At 33.9% G+C, this 16,131-nt stretch overlaps 1 protein-coding gene across 7 annotated transcripts in view; it reads right to left on the minus strand.

Annotated features, from left to right (window-relative positions):
- LOC117566630 (teneurin-a) overlaps positions 1–16,131 on the minus strand; it is a 219,781-nt gene that overhangs the window by 178,144 nt on the left and 25,506 nt on the right. For 2 of the 7 annotated variants that reach the window (XM_034246213.2, XM_034246197.2), the window contains exons 1-2: positions 14,516–14,669; positions 13,815–14,302 (exon numbers count right to left, since the gene is read on the minus strand). The exons of 3 other annotated variants lie outside the window; for them this stretch is intronic. The gene's annotated coding sequence lies outside the window, so the exon portion shown is untranslated. Of the gene's footprint in view, positions 1–13,814; positions 14,303–14,484; positions 14,670–16,131 lie in introns of those variants that run through there. 2 more of the 7 variants (XM_034246205.2, XM_052005329.1) reach the window with 2 other exon arrangements.

A 16,131-nucleotide genomic window follows, 5' to 3' on the forward strand; every position in this document is an offset into this window, starting at 1 on the left:
CAAAAGACAAGCAGAGAGAAAGAGAGAATGGACAGGGGAGGGGAGGGGAGAGGGGAAAACAGAGGTAGATCAGAGGGGAGGGAGATGACGATTTGTAGCCCTCTGGGCGACGAATTTGTTTGGCTGTCAAATAAAACAAGACGCATCAAATTATTTCAAATTTATCGCGCAGCCCAAAAGGTAGACGCTTCGTCTCTCTCTCTCTCTCTCTCTTGCTCTCTCCCTCTCTCTCTCTCTCGCACTGTCTAGAGAGGGTACGTTGCTGGCATATCCTGTGACGACCCTCCAGGCGACAGAGTCCTGCCAGCTGGTCACAGACCAACAACAACAACCCTCGCTGCGCTAACGCAAACAATTCACTATTCAAAATGTTGTTCAGGTAGAAATAGATACCAAATTGTGAGTGTGTGTGTGTGTGTGTGTGTTGTCCACATTTGCCACAGATTCGTACCGCAAAATGACAGTCGAATGGGCAACAAAAACGATTAATGGCCCTGGCTCCCAAAACTCTAGTTACACAAACTGTGTATCTCTATGTCTATCTATTTTGTATCTTTATATCTCTCAGTCTCTGACTGTTACTGTTTGCAGTCCCCCCCCCCTCCACCTCCACCGTCTCTTCCTCAAATCAAAATTATATTTTGACACGCAGCAGCAATGGATAAAACTTGCAATTAGTTGCCACAAATCCACACAACTCTTCGCAATGATGATGGCTGCACATGCCAAAGATACAAACACGTACTTTATGCTTGTATCTCTCGCTCTCCCTCTCTCTCTCTATATCCGTCTCAATTGTGTGTGTTTTTTTGGGCTGCGCAATTGTGGGTTAATGGCACTTTAAACTCGACTCGACTCGACAGGAAGTGGCGGCTGGCATCTAAAACTATCTCATTGCTATCTAAGGTCGGTCTCATTTCTATTTCAGTCTCTGCTCTCCCTCTCTCTTTGTCTCTCTCTTGGGCTTCTCTTGATTAATATTTGGCACGCAACAATGCAATTTGGCCAAGTTTTGAAAAGTGTGGCACAACCAACAACAACAACAGCAACTCATGAAAATCATGCCAACATCAAATATTGTGTGTGGCTAAAGAAAGCAATTGCTTTTCAATCGCAATCGCAATCACAATCACAATCGAAATCGCAATAGCAAAATCGCATCGACATCCTTTTTTGCATTTATGACTCGCTCTCGTTGTTGTTGTTGTTGATCAGTTGTTGCATAAATCAAAACGAGAACGAAAAACGAGTTGTGCGAAGAGATTGCGAAATAAACGAAACGAAGCGCTTAAAATGCAATTTACTCAATGCAATTAAGAGTTTTCAACTCTCTCTCTCTCTCTCTGAAAGAAAACACTGGACATCTGATGACTACCTCCTATACTTTTCCCCCTCACTCCCCCCTCGCTGCCACGCCTTGAAAAAAGCCAAAAGCACAAAAGCGAAACAAGCGCCGACTGATTTTTATCAACTAACCAAGCGTAACGCAGACAAACACTTCCTAAATCACTTGAGTCGTTCCAAACGTCGTACTCCACCTCCCCCTCTGTCCCTCCTCTCCCTTCCCTCTCCCTTCTTGCCTTGCTAGAAAAACGTTTCCTGCGCACATAAAACATAAATTATTTAATTTTTTCTCTCTCTCTCTCTATCTTACTTTTCGAATAGACAACAACCAAAAATGGCTGAGACGACAGAAGTGACTCTTTTTTTTTGGGGGGAGGTAGTGAACAGGGCACCATATATTTCATGTGGCCTTTTGTAGGGTGTTGCTTTACTGGTTGAGTGCCGTCTGTGTTCTCTCTTGTTATCAGTGTTGTCGATGGCGGCGCTTGGAATAAAAATTATGAAACACTTTCGCTCATTGAGTTCATTAATTTATTTTCTCCTTTAAATATCAAATTCGTGGTTGCAATTAATTGATTCCCATATCGAATTAGGCTCACATTTTCGCATTTGAGAAATGAAAACGTGGAAAGCAACTTTTTTTTGCACAATTCAATCAAACTTGCCCGGAAAAAACTTTACGACACAGTCATAAGCAAGTCTTACACCGAAATCGAAAAAAAAAAAATATATGGAACAGAAAACAAACCTCGCTTCCCCAAAAAAAAAAAAAAAAGGAAATGAAAAACGTGCGGCATATGAAGAAGAAGAAGCAGCCGCAGGCGCCACGTACTAGACCAAAAAAAAAAAACCGAAATGGAGACGATGAAGAAAAGTTCGGGGCCCAAGGAGCCAAACGTTTTGCATAGGAAATGGGCAAAAGTCAACGCACACAACACACAGAACCAAGTTCGAGTGGAGGGGAGGGGGACCGAGGGAGGGGCTCTCGGAGTTCTCGGGATCGGGACCGACAGGAATAATAAATATTCAGTTTAAGTAAATGGGCTTTTATCGCGCATCTCTGGGGTGCCATAATTTGCCATTTTTGCCTGCCAGTCTGCGCAGTTTTTTTTTTTCAGCTACAGCTTTTTTTTTTTTGGCTTCAGTTTCAGCTTTGGCTTCGACTGTAACTGTCGCTCCTTTTGCTTCTGTGCACTTTCTTTTGCTTCGCTTCTCCTTTTTCCCCCATTTTTTTCTTTCTTTTTGGTTGCCACACACTCGCAATTTGGCTGGGAGGCAAATGTATGTAATTGATTCAACAAACGACGACGCAAAGGTGCCAAGAAACAAAACGAAAACTTGGCGACTCAGAAACCAGCAAAAAAAAAAAAAAAAACTCAGAATAGACGAAGTTTCACATACTCTGCGATTACAAATTGTAATTAAGCATGAATTATAGACAATCAAATTTTAAAGAATTATTAAGTTCAACAAAGACTAAAAAAAATTTCTGAGAAATTCTAAAAAAATTATAGAGTTTTATATACAAAGTAAAGAAATGTTTTAGAAAAAAAATAACATATTCTCTACAAAACTTAAAACAGCAATTAATAAAGAAATATTTAGCAACATTCTAAAAAATTATAGAGTTTATCTGTAAAGAAATTTTCGAAAAAATCAAAATTAAAAACAAACCAAATGGATTTAAGATTCTATATGAATATTAAAGAATTTTGTTAGTATTCAATTCAATAATTTGATTTAGCTGATTTGCAAAATCTTTTCTGTTAAATTAAATGTAGTATTTCATACTAAATTTAAATAAAAAATACATTGAAAATATCAAAATAAGTTCATGAATTTTGAAGTCAATTAAATTTTGTATTTCTTAGTTTATAATGAATAAATTTAAAAACAAATTTGGTACTTCCAAGTTTATTGAATATAATGAATAAATTTTGAAAATAAGCTCAAGAATTTTGAAAACATTTTTGTCAGTTCGATTGAACACGAAATTTTCTCCTCAATTTCTTTTTGGCAAAAAATGATTTTGATTTTAAGCAAATTTGTTGGTAAATTGATGACTACAAAAAAAAATGCACAGAATTTATTACTAAAATCAACTATAAATTGTTCAATCGAATCAAAAAATCAAGGAAAATTGCATTGAAAGAATTTTCAGTAATTTTTTTTGTATTACCGTAAATGAAATATTTTAAAATATAAATCCATTTTACAGAATTTTATGGAATTTATTGATATTTTTGTTTAGCTAAATTCTGAAACCTTTTTTTTGGCCATTTTCATTGACAACTTTTGTGTTGCCCATTTTTTGAGTGAAGAGTATCATGATAATAAACACAGAACAGAAAGGAGGAAAATCGTCAGCAACAACAATTATACGCATAATATATTTTTGCCATAAATATATGCATAGCTCTATGGTCTTCGGTTGCCTGTTGTAAAATTATAAAATATCAAACCAAAGAGAGAGAGAGAGAGTGAGAGAGAGAGAGATGGGGAAAAAAAGCCAAGTCACGCTCGAAACGGGAGAAAAAGAAGAACTCGTCTCGAGTTTGAGAGTTTTTTTTTGTTTTTTTTTTTTTGGACTCCACCTTCGCGAACTGGTCATAAAATGTTAGAGTGAGATGGGGGCGTGGCAAGGGGAGGTAGAAGGGAGGGAGGGGGGTGGGGGCATTTTTGCGGCGACGGCGGCAAATCACTTCAGCGCCTTGCAGCAACAATTTAGCTCATTTATTTTTATACATTTTAAGAAACAATAAACCGTCGGCCCATAAAACACGCAGTTACAAAATGAAAATGATTTAAGACAATGACTACGCTCCTTCCTCTCTCTCTCTCTCTTCTCCCTCTCCCTATCTTCTGTGGCGCACATGAATTATATGTATTTGGGCAAAAGTTTAACATTATAATTGCAACGTTTTATAATGCCAGAGCTTTATGTGATTTACGACAACACACAAAGTTGTATAGATGCAATTTTTAAATTGACAGGCAAAGCAATGAAATGGCTAAAAGTCTAGCCAGGAAGTGGCAGAGATATATCCTAAAGAATCATAAATGCTCGACAATATAAAGTTAAAATTAGACTTTAACAAATTCAATACTAATTCAATGACAATCAACAGCTTTGGCTGACTATTTTTGGCATGTTTAGTACTCCATATTTAGAATGTAATATCATGTCAATATACCAAATATAACAATCGGTATAATTCAGTATTATTGCGGTATATTTGTTTGGTTTATTTTATGATTAATACTGCACTAATTTGTACATGTTAATCAAGAAATACTTTTGTATGACAAAAATCGTCTGACAATCTGGTATATTTTATACTCTATGGTATATTTTGTAATCTTTGGTATATTTTGCACTATTTAGTATATTTTGTACTCAATGGTATGTAGTACTATATTCATATACCAAATATAGCCCTTGGTATATTTTAGTATTTTATAGTATATTGAGTTGGTATATTTTACGAATAATATCGCACAATATTGTAAAAGTAATCAATAAATACCTTTGTATGGCAAAAATCGTCTGACAATCTGGTATATTTTATACTCTATGGTATATTTTGTACTCTTTGGTATATTTTGCACTTATTGGTATATTTTGTACTCTATGGTACATTTTGAATGTATTACTATATTCATATACCAAATACAATCATTGGTATATTTTTAGTATTTTTATGGTATATTATGTTGGTATATTTTACGAATAATGCCACACCGCTTCGCTCTTATTCAACTGATGTGTCACAGTCAAGCACACTCAGTATATTTTTTAGCATTTTTGTGGTATATTATTTTGGTATATTTTACGAAAATACTGCAAAATTGGTAACGAGTATCTCACAGTCGAGCACACTCGAGTGTAGCTTTCTCAACTGTTTTACTCTTCCAAAAAAAGAAAGAACAAAAAAATAGCACAACACAAAAAACAAATTGCAAGTGCAATTTCAAGTGAATAAGCGCAACTAATAAGTAACTAAATGCATTTGCTGCTTAATGTTGTCACTTATGCTCCACAGTCTAATTACAGCTCAAGCATGTGTGTGTGTGTGTGCGTGTGCGTGTGTGTGTGTGGAGCTTGCAACTCATTAGTGGCACTCGAATCGCCTGCCATTTGAGTCACTCGAGCAGCTAAAAGTTGACACTTGACGTCGTTCCTCCTTTTCGCAGCAGCTGCAGCAGAAACACAGTCAAGTCAAAGCCTTTATAGATAAATAAATAGAAGTAGAGCACGAAGATGTTGCAAGCAGCTTTGCTTTGCTTTAAATGCACCACTGAAGTTTGGCAACACACATAAAACAATTCGTTGCAGGCATTTAATGAGTTCTTCGTTCGTTCGTTCGTCCGCGTCGACTTTAAATCTGTTGCTGCTCCAGTTTCGCCAGGATGCGTGTGGCAAGCAACAACTGTAAGAGGAGGAGGAGGTGGGGCAAGGACTTACTTGTGCCACACACAACGTAAAATTTAATTAAGCTGCTTTTAGCTGCACAACCAACGTCTTAAGCTCCGCTCCAAACAGATGCAGAGATATACACACACACACACACACACACACACACACACACACACACACACACACACATGATGCGACGACTCGCTGCAAATATTTTTGCAACCACAGCCACTTGACTCCTGGAGTGGCACTCATTGTGTGGCACTCTTCGCTTCTCTTCGCAGCAGCAGCACAACTTGCCACCTGTGTGTGTGTGTGTGTGTGAGTGTGTGGCAGCAACATTCAGCAAGCAGCAACACCTTCTCCATCGCAAATTAGCCTCAATTTTGCGCAAATGTTTTCACAGGCATTCTTCGCTTTTTGTTTTTTTTTTGTTTTTTTCGTTCTGCTCTACAATTTAATGTTGAACATAAATTAAAAATGCATTTTAACAAAATTTATTTATTTTCATAATTATATATTTATTTAATTTTTTTTTGTATTCATCAATTAACCTATTTTTATTGCTTATTTTTATTTATATTTTAGATTTTTATTCGTTTATTTTATTTGATTTTTGTCTTTTTTCTGCTCTACAATTTAACGTGGAATATAAAACAAAAATGTATTTTAACATTTATTTTTATATATTTTTTGTATTTATTAATTTATTTTATGTATTTATTTGCATTTAATCATTTTATTTTATTTAATTTTTCTATTTTTATACATTTACTTTACTATTATTTTTATTTTTTTTTATTAATTATTTTATTATTTATTATTTACTATTTATTTACTTATTTTATTTGTATTTATTTTGTCTATTTTATTATTGTCACTAATTTAAAAATAATATTATTATTTATTTATTTTCTTTTTTTTATTAATTATGGTTGTTTTTTTATTAATTTGATTTATGTATTTATTTTCATTTAATCATTTTATTTTATTTAATTTTTATACATTTACTTTATTATTACTTATTTTTTTTCATTAATTCAAACATATTATTATTATTATTATTTTTTACTAAATATTTTACTTCTTATTTATTTTGTCTATTTTATTATTTTCATTAATTTAAAAATTATGTTATGTGTACATATTTATTTATTTGATCTGTATTGATTTTTTTTATTATTTTATTTTAGTTTTATTTATGTACTAATATTTGTTGTAGACTTTTTTCTATTTATTTTAATTTGCTTTATATTTTTTACTCAATTTATCTTTATTTATTTCTTCAAATTTACTTATTTTGTTTTATTTGTTTTCATTTTTTTATTTTTTTTGGTATTTTTCTTTAATCATTTACTTTTTTATTTATTTATTGAACCTTTTTGTTATCAGTGAGTATTTGCAAGTCGAGCACACTTTGTCCAGCACTAAAAAGATTTCTTTGGCTCGCTCAAATGCATTTCAATGTGCAACGCAATCGATTTTCCAATTTAAATTCCCAATTTTTAGCTATTGCAGCTGCCATTTGTTTACTTGACATATTGAAACAAAATACAAAATACTAAAGCTGCCTGCACATATTTCAAATTCCCAGCAGATTGTTGTTTATTTTGTGGTCTCTTCTATCGATAATGTCAATTTGTTTGCTTTGTCCTAAACGGCATCTTAAATATTTTAACAACTTTAGAAAAAGGAGCAAGACTTAAAAAGCGAAGCTGAGCAACATATTTTTGTCTTTTGCAAATGTAAATTCTAAGGCTAAGTTTTTTTACCCTAAAAAGAAGGAAATTCCGTAACAATAAAATATAATAATTTTCAATATGCAATTGTAAATACTTCGAGTAAAAATATTCTCTATTAATAATTACAAAACCAAGGAAATTCCTTTACAATAAAATATAAAAATTGCGAGTTAAGAACTAAAAAAAAAATAGAAAAATGTCTTTACAATAAAATGTAATAATTTTCAATTTGCATTCGGATTCGTTGAGTAAAGTTTTTTACTATTAAAAAAAAACTAAATAAATAGAAAATTCCCTTTGCAATTTTTCTACAACAAAATCTGAGTTCTCTTCTTTGTGTTTAGCTTGAGTTTTGGTTTTGGTTTTGGTTTTAAAGGTCTTGGCGTGATGTTCTTGATATTGTATCTTGTATTTTACCTGCTTGCAGAGTTTTGCGGCCTTTTGGCGCAAAGAAAACACACACACACACACACACACATAGAGGGAAAATGAAGAAGATGTTCAGGCTGGCTAAGAAGAAAAAAAAAAAAAAAAAAAACGCAAACGCAAAATCAACAACAATAACGAACAAGCAAAATCAGTCGAGTGTTTTGCCAAGCTCGAAGGGGTGTGGAGAGAGGAAAGAGAGAGGGGAGAGGGGCAGGCAACAGTTGTGCTGATTCACAGCAGGCGAAGAAGAGGTGCCAAATGGGAAAAACTGGCCAAGAGGCGAGCTGGAAAATAAACGATGTTGTCTATGACAAGGCATGACGGTAATGACGACGACCACGACGATAGACTTGGACTTGGAGTTGGAGAGTTGTGGAGAGTTTTGCAGAGTTGGAGCTGAGTGGAGTGGAGTGGAGGATGTAGCCAAAGATTGTTTCTGGCTCTGTGTATGTGTGTGTGTTACCTGGACGTCGTCGTGTTGTTGCTTTTTATACCCGACACCCAAATGGTAGAAGGGTATTATAACTTTGTGCTGGCAGGAAATGTGTGTGTTTATGATTCTTGAAAATTTGGTTTCAATAGGATGAAAATTGCAGAAGTTATGAAAGAAATACTTTTGAGAATCTAGTATATTATGCACTCTATGGTATATTTTGCACACTATGGTATATTTTGAATTTAGTACTACAACAAAATCCCAAATATTACCTTTGGTTTCAATCGAATGAAAATTGTAGAAGTTATGAAAGAAATACTTTTGAGAATCTAGTATATTTTGCACTCTGTGGTATATTTTGCACACTATGGTATATTTTGAATTTAGTACTACAACAATATCCCAAGTATTGTCTTTGTTATATTTTAAGTATTAGTTGATTTGCGTGACAATTTCGTATAATTTGCACGCTATAGTATATTTTGTACTCCATGGTATTTTCTGCACACAATGGTATATTTTGATTGTAGTAGTATATCAATATACTTTGCACTCTACGGTATATTTTTAACTCAATGGTATATTTTGATTGTAGTACTGCATCAATATACCAAATAGACCCTTTGGTATATTGTAAGTATTAGTTGTGTTGGCTGACAATCTGGTATATTTTGCACGCTATGGTATGTTTCGTACTCCATGGTATTTTCTGCACAAAATGGTATATTTTGATTGTAGTAGTATATCAATATACCAAATGTAACACTTGGTATATTTTTAGTATTAATTGTGTTGTCTAGCAATCTGGTATATTTGAACGCAATGGTATATTTTTAATTAAGTACTATATGAATATACCAAATATAGGCTTTGGTATATTTTGGTTGTATTGGCTGACAAATCTTTTGTATTTTGCACTCTATAGCATTTTCAATGTGGCAGTATATAAAAATACCGAATATGGTCCGTGGTATATTTTTGGTATATTTTCGGTATATAAATTTGGTATATTTTAAGACTAATACTGCACTATTTCAGGTGTCTCACCGTCGATCACACTCGACTGTGGCCTTCTTACTTGCTCGTTTTAGCCGCATCATTGTCGTGTTTTTGTTTTTGGAATTTTTCAATTCAAGGTTTCGTTGTGCTACCTGTGCCTCTCGCTCTTCACACCTCACTCTTTCGCTTCCTCTCCTTCTCTCACACATTCCAAGCTGGTTCTGCACAATCATCAGCGAGAAGTAGAAGGAGGAGACTGAGACTGAGACTGAGACTGAGAAAGAGAGAGACACTCGAAACTCGGAGGCTGCTGAATGCTGCTATCAATGGCAGCCTTATTTTTAAGGTCTGTCTGCACTTGCCTCCGTCTGCTTCAGCATCAGCATCAGCTTCAGCTTCGATTCGTCTCTCGTTCTTCTCGTTCTCACTCTTTTCACTCTGGCACTCTGACTGGCATCATAAATCATCTCAAGTGGCTGCCGCTCTGGCTTTGGCTCTGCGCTTTTGGCCAAATTCAGCTATTTTCGTTTTTCATTCCTTGTTTTTTTTTTGTATCTATAACTATAACAATTTGCAAGTGTATCTCAAAGATACACACACACACACATTTTGCCATTTTTGTTGCACTAATTTGCGCACTTGAAAGATACAAAGATACACACATTTTTTTGTAATTTCTGAGCCGTAAAATTATTGTAACAGGTAAACGCGACGCGCCGCCTGCTGCATCCATGAGATACAGATACTGAAATGTATCTTTCAGCTCCTTTTTCTCTTCCTTTCTTTTTTTTTGCGCTGGCGTTAAAAACTGACAACAGCTGTGCGCCACATTTGCAACGCAACTTAATGCGCATTATGATGTTCATTATGATCATCTCTATATAGATGGAGAAGAAGAAGAAGCAGCAGCTGACATCTTTGATTTTCGCTTAAAACATTCTACCAACAGCTGTGCGAAATTTGAACTCATTTTTGGGTTCCCATCAAACATTAAATCGCAAAATTAAGCGAAAAGTGTTGAAATAAAAACTGTCAAAATTTAGAGGGAAAAGTGTTGAAAAAAACTGACAAAATAGAAAGAAAAGTGTTGAAATAAACAATCCACAAAATGCAGAGAAAAGTATTGAAAGCAAGTCTGCAAATTATTAAAGAACTTATCAATAAATAATTTCAGTATTTACTAGATCAACATACAAAGCTTTTGCCACCGAAAAACATGATTAAAATTTAAACTTATTTTTGGGTTTCAAAAATGTTGTAAAAACTTCAAACATAAAATTAAAAAATTTAAGAGCAAATTGTTAAAGACAACGTTTAGAGAAAAATGTTGAAAGCGAGTGTGCAAATGATTGAAAAACTAATTCAAGACTTATCAATAAATAAATTCACTATTTATTCGATCAGAATTTGAACTCTTTTTCTGTCATTCTATTCGTCATAGAATTTACTTATTATCTTTAGATAGATAGATTGTAAATAAATAAAGAATATATATAACTCATTTTTGTGTTTTCAAAACCTCATAAAATCACAAAATAAAGATACAAGTATTGAAAAAAAAAACATCCACAAGAATACAGCGAAAAGTCTCGAAACTAATTCTAGACTTATCAATAGATAATTTCACTATTTACTTGATCGAAATTTAAACTCATTTTTGGGTTTCAAAACTGTTCTGGGAACATCATAAAATATCCCAAAATGAAGATTAAAGTATTGAAATAACAAACACACACAAATATGCAATGAAAAGTGTTGAAACTAATTCAAGACTTATCAATAGATAATTTCACTATTTCACTATTTACTTAAAGCTTTTGTGTCACAGGGAAAAACCTGCTCAATTGGAAAATCCTTTGATTAGTCACTTCAAGCAAGAAGCTTGAGTTTGAGCTTGAGCTTAAAAATAAAGCAGCGAGTTACTTCTGTGAAACAAAAGTCTTTATTTAAAGCAAGTTTTCTAATTTAAAGCGAAACACTTTCTTATCATCGCATTTCATCCCTTTTCACATGTGAAAATTTAGTCAGTTGGAAAAGTCTTTGATATTATTACAGTTGAGACAGTTTTCCACAAAATTGAGTCACGTTCGAAAACTTTGTAAAATGGAATTCTGCATTTTTGGGGCCCAATTAAAATGTTGTTGTTTATTTTTTTGTTCGCGAAAATCTATTTTTAACTGTTGTTTGTTTGCACACATTTCGTTTCTCACACTCCAAGAACTCAGAAGAAGAAGAAGTAATGCTTCCTGGTTCGCTGACCCAATCAATTGTCTATAACTTTTGTTAAATGATTTATTTCCCAATTTGAATGCGAGAAGACGCCACTTTATTTTTTTTTTTACCGTCGGCGAGTTGGAGGCGGACACAATAATAAACACAAAAAGTGTGTAAAAAATAAACAAAAAACATAATTGTCTAGGCAGTCAGTCAGTCAGTCATTCGGTTCCCTAAATTATGGTACAATAAGAAGAGTAATATATTAACTTTGGGGCAACTAAATATTACTTTTGGAACTCAACTCGAACTCAAACTCAACTTTGTTTAATTAATGGCATTTGTTGTCAGTTTTAATTGAATTTATGTTTTTATTATTTTTCCAACATCATTTATTTGTTTCTAGTTAACACTGTCCAGACCAAACTTGTTTCTCTTCCTCTTTTCCTCTCCTTCTCTCTTCACTTCGAACTTCGATGTTTGCGTTACGCTTTAGCTTTGCCCTTTTTTTTTGTCTTTTTTTTTTGTTTAGATAATTCCGATAACTCTTTTTCTTAGCTAATTAATAAGAAATGTTTTCAGATTGTTGTTTGCTAAATTTCGCAATTTATAAACTTGAAGAGATAATGTTTAAAATATTTCTCGAAATTCTAACATTTTTTCTCCTTCTATTTACCTTTATTTCATTATTTTTCTTTTATTCACATTATCACATTACTTTTATATGCTTTTTCTAAGTTTTCCAATTACTTTTTTCCATAAATTTTTAAGCTTTAGATAATGTTTAAAATATTTCTCCAAATTTAAAGCATTTTTTTGTCTTCTATTTAGCTTTATTTCATTTTGTTTTTTTTTTTTTTTGTTCACTTATCACATTACTTTTCTATGTTTTTTCATTGTAAGTTTTTAATTTAGTTGTTCTTTTTATAAATTTTTAAACTTTAGATGTTTTAAATATTTTTCCAAATTCAAACATTTTTTTCTCCTTTATTTACCTTTATTTCATTATTTTTCTTTCACATTATTATTTCTAAGCTTTTTCCTTGTAAGTTTCCCATTTACTTTTTTCACTTTAATACACGCATCTCTTTATTTTGTCTCATCTGCAATACAATTTTCCATTTTCCGTTTATTTCGTGTTGCTTTTTCTTTTCAATTCCCTGCTCTTTGTTATTTTCCATTTTGCTTGCGACAAACTTTATTTACTTTTTCTCATTTCTGTATTTTCCTTTTTGAGAGAAACAAAATAATGCTTATCTTTAGTTTGTTATCATTTTTGCACAAAGAACTCTGAACTTTAATTCGTTTGAATCGAATTGAACTCAAATTAACATTTTGACTTGACACATTATTTTTTTAATCGTTAATTAATTGATTTGCAATCAACATTTAAAAAAATACTTTCTTGAACTTGAACTTTTTGCGATTAAGTGAATGCTGATAAGGAAATTGATTGATAATAATATAATATTACTATACTATATTTATTACTCATCTCAAGAACATTGCGAATTATCTAAGAAACAAATCAATTGCTTTACACTAAGAAAATATTTCATAAATTTGGAATTGCTTTACTTCTAAAATTCCCATTTTCGATTAATAACTAACCGAAAGCAACAAAGTACAAAGAAAAAAGAGAAAATAATTGCTGCACAGAAATGTTGCCAACTAAATTCCAAATTAGTTTTCATTTGTATGAATTGAAATTGAATTTGCACCGCTTCTTTAATACTTAATTAATTCAGTTTCGGTATTTCATGAACACTGCAACAATTTTGCACAAATTTTATAAAAGTTTATTAGAGCGAAAAGCGAGTTTGAAAATCATTTTACGCATATGCTAAAATTCACCTTTTAAATTTCACACGCAAGGAAATTCCCAAATGCAAATCGCAATTGCCCAAAAAGAAAAAAAAAAAACACCCCCAAATTGAAATGTCACCGAAAACAAGTGAAAAAGTGAAAAAGAAAAACAAAAACAAAGTAAAAGAGTTGTCTTTGAGATGACGTTAGAAATGTTTTTGCCTGCTTTTGCTTGACGCAGCAGAGTTAATGATAACAACAACACCCAAAAGAATGAACGTACGAAGAGCGTTGGAAAAAAAAAGGATACGGTTGATAGATTGTAAAATACACAAACACAGACACACACATACAATTTTGTATATTATTGTATATGTGTGTGTGTGTAGATTGTATAGATAAGAGTATATAATATAGTTTGACCTACATTTGTGTTGCGTTTTCTTTTGTGGTTCGCGGCGACGTCGCTGCCTCAGTCGCTGTCCGCAGTCCGCAGTCCTCGATGAATGATGCAGTCGCTGCTGCGCTGCCGCCGCCAAAGCGGCGCTGCACTTGGCAAACAGGCAACCAACAAAGCAACGACAAAAAAAAAAACGCAAACTGCAGTTACTTTGCAGTGTCTCCTTCTGCTTCTCCTTCTATTCGCAGTTAGTTGTTGTTGTTGTTGCGGCGGCAATAGAATATCCAAAAATTGTGGTTGTAGTTGTTGTTGTTTGTATTTTTCACTTTCGCGACACTTTTGCGACACCAACAAATATATACATATATATTTTGCTCAACAATTTGACATTTATCTTTATTCGCAAGTCTTTTTTGATTTATTTCATTTATTTCATTTGGCTTGAGCTGCTCTTGCTGTTGTTTTGCTTGATTTTACTTTTTTTTCGTATGTCGTTTTTGTTGTTGTTGCTTGCACTTGAAAAAAAAATATGGCAAAAAAATAATGAAGAAGTTGTGATAACGAAAAGAATGCAATAATAATATTTATATGCTGTTGTTGATGTTGTTGTTGTTTGCTGCTGGGATGCTGTAAAAGCGCGTCTCACACACACACACAGAAAAGACAGGCAAACTCAAGCATGCAAAAAAAAACATACACACGCAACTCATACACACACACGCACTCACGCATAGACACGCAACGCAACGGGAACGGTAAACGCGCTGATTATGACGATTAAATGCGCGACACACACGAAACGAAACGAAACGAGAACAATGAGAACACGCACCGACAACGTGTCCAAACGCTTCAACGATTCGAACAGAACTAAACGCGTGCCTGCCTGCTGCTGTTTGCCTTTGCCTTTGCCTTTTACCATTGCCTGCCTGACACAGCCTGCCTTGCTTGCCAGCTTGCCTGACTGCCTGCCTGCCTGCCTGACTGCTGCTGTCTCTGTCTCTGTCCGTCTGCCGGAGCCGGCGTGTCTGTCTGTCTCGCCGCCGCCGCCGTCGAATGTTGTTGGCTTAGCCTTTCAGCATTAAGAGAGCGGGCGAGCGCGTGAGAGCGCAACCAAAAAGAAATATGTGTAGGGAGAGAGCGCGCGTACATATTGCAAGCAAGCAAGCACAAATGCAAGGCAAGCCGAGTGCAAAGTGTGTGCCGCTCTCTCTCTCACTTGCTTGCGCTCTCTCTCGCCTGCTGAGGGCAGATGTAAAAGAATATAAAAACAACAACACAACACAACAGCATGCGGGTGGCTCTCGCAGCCTCTGTAACTGAACTTGATTACATTGATGATGCTGCCGCTGTTAACTGCGGTCAACGCTGTTAACTGCGAAAGCTGTAAAAACTCAGCAATATGCTTATCAAAATATTGAATTAAATTTTAGCAAAATTAAATTGGCAACGAAATAAACTTTAAATGTTTTAAATAGATAAATGTGCTTAGCAATTTTAATGATATGTTTCAAACATTATTTACTTTCTTTTCAAATTCCATTCAATTCATTTATTTGAGCTACTAATGTATGTCTAAGAATCTTATTTGAATTTTTTTGTAATTTTTACGCATTTATTCGACTGCAATTTCAACGATTTTTGTCATTTGTTATTGCGTTATAAGTTGCGTTACTTTTTAGCCACAGCATAATTTACTTAACATGTGCAATGTTAGCTAACAGTGAGGATTTTACATTGCACTCTTGCCGCTCTCTGACTCAATCTCTCTCTTAATTTCTTACTCTCTCGCTGTGTCGCTCTCTCACCCACGTGACTGTTATACGTTTACAGGACAGCCAAGGAGCGCTGTTAGCGGCCACAGGTTTCTGTTGTTGCGATGCTGTCAAACAGCTGTTTCATGTTGTTTACGACTCGCTGCGTATAACAGTTGTTGGCTTAATTAATTGCGTTTAATTAAATAACGAAAATAACAAAAGATTGCTGGCAATCAAAATCTTCATTAATATTAACACATTCAATACGATCAATTTGTTTGTCTTATTGTCAGTTTTTCGTTATTTGCTTTACTTTATTTGTACTGATTTTTGCCAAGATAGTTTATTCTTCTTATATGGCAAAATTGAACTTGTGTCTGCATAATTTGTTATGTTTATAACTGGCGAAAAACAATAGCTAACATTTTTATGTAATAACAGCAGCATCAACTGTTAACGACGCTCTCTTTGAGCCAGCATTTTAAGAGAGCAACTGCAGCAGCGTATAACAGTGACAGTTTATGGCGAATGTAACTCTTATACGAATGCAGAGCATCGGTAGAAGAAGGTTGCGAAATTGACTAAAT

Source organism: Drosophila albomicans, chromosome X (assembly GCF_009650485.2).
Source record: "Drosophila albomicans strain 15112-1751.03 chromosome X, ASM965048v2, whole genome shotgun sequence".
In the NCBI taxonomy this organism is placed as follows: Eukaryota; Metazoa; Arthropoda; class Insecta; order Diptera; family Drosophilidae; genus Drosophila; species Drosophila albomicans.